The sequence below is a fragment of the Nematolebias whitei genome, chromosome 3 (genome assembly GCF_014905685.2).
Source record: "Nematolebias whitei isolate Nwh7 chromosome 3, NemWhi1, whole genome shotgun sequence".
Classification (NCBI taxonomy): domain Eukaryota; kingdom Metazoa; phylum Chordata; class Actinopteri; order Cyprinodontiformes; family Rivulidae; genus Nematolebias; species Nematolebias whitei.
Genome location: NC_056500.1, coordinates 45,275,785 through 45,276,994, shown reverse-complemented (window position 1 = coordinate 45,276,994; position 1,210 = coordinate 45,275,785). Strand labels below are relative to the sequence as shown.

The following is a 1,210-nucleotide window of genomic DNA, read 5'->3' as shown; positions in this document are numbered from 1 at the left end:
GGATCTATTTTATTGTCATGTCTAAATGAGTAGGCCTCTGCCCCCCCCACCATAAAAGGAAATCTCAGTGGGATCATCGTCAATGAACTCCTCTGAAACCTGCAGTGAGGTGGACATGGAGAACATGGGGTTTTGTTTTGTGCGCAGAAGCTCTGCCTCGAACGCCTCTGGTGTGAGCACCCGTTTTCTTTTGCTTCCACCCCCTCCCACTGAGCACCCAGTGCCCCTCCTCCCACCATGCTCATTATCCTCATTGCCATTTGTAAAGGACTGGGACGTGCCACCGTCTACACAAACAAACACGGGGCTGCAGTGTCCTGCGGCCTCACTGCTAGAAGCACCTTGAAACTAGAAGTGCGACGTGGAAGCGGCCTTAACGGGATCTTCCTTCGGAGGGCTGGGGGGTCTAGTGGTTTGCAGAGGGGGCTGCTGTTGCTGCTGAGGAGGTGCTGGAGACTGGCTCAGTGGGGACAAAGGTTGGGGCTGAGGTGGAAGTTCAGTTCGAGGAAGAATCTTTGACATGTGGACTGGCTGGAAGGATTCAGCGATGGAGGACGAGAAGCTCAGGTCTCGGGGACAGTCACTGAATATCAAACTCTGAAAGGGGGGAGGGAGACAATAACATTTAAACAGAGGGGAAAAAAGCATAAATTCTGGTACAATTTGAGAAAAGCTTTTGCTTTACATTAAGAAAAAAAGACATTTATGTATTCACCTGTTTTGGCAGATCGGTTGTGAAGGAGCGAGCAGACATTCTGACTTTACTGTTCCTCCTGAACAAAAACAAACCATGTTAAAATAATTAATGACTTTTACAGAAATCACATGATTTGTCACATTTCCAGTGTACACACACACTAAACACACACCTCTGGTAAGGCGTCCTCTTTGCTCCATTTTCTCTGACATATTCAACAAGCTGCTTCTGCGTCCGTCCACTGACAGAGAACATTAAATTATGAACCTTTGTTGCAAATGATTTTCCCATTTAATGGTAAAAACAATTACTTAAAAAACATAAGTGAAGACAAATCTCATTGATTGTGACATGAGGTCATACCTGTATCTGAAGGAGGAGCCTCGAGTAAAAAAGGATTGCTTTGGATTTGGGCTGAGGCTGATCAAACAAGCGGAAAAACGAGTGGTATTCAACACAGATCTTCCAGAAGTTTTTACACTCGTCTCGACTAGCCATCATGAATTCAAGGAT

The 1,210-nt window shown here is 45.8% G+C and overlaps 1 long non-coding RNA gene across 1 annotated transcript; it reads right to left on the bottom strand.

The window, feature by feature from the left end:
• Positions 1 to 359: 359 nt before the first annotated feature.
• On the bottom strand, positions 360 to 1,184 carry LOC119408166. The gene is made up of 4 exons (XR_005186715.1): positions 1,061 to 1,184; positions 870 to 938; positions 716 to 773; positions 360 to 597 (listed from the first exon to the last, which is right to left on the bottom strand). It is a non-coding gene; the product is annotated as an uncharacterized LOC119408166 (long non-coding RNA).
• Positions 1,185 to 1,210: the final 26 nt, after the last annotated feature.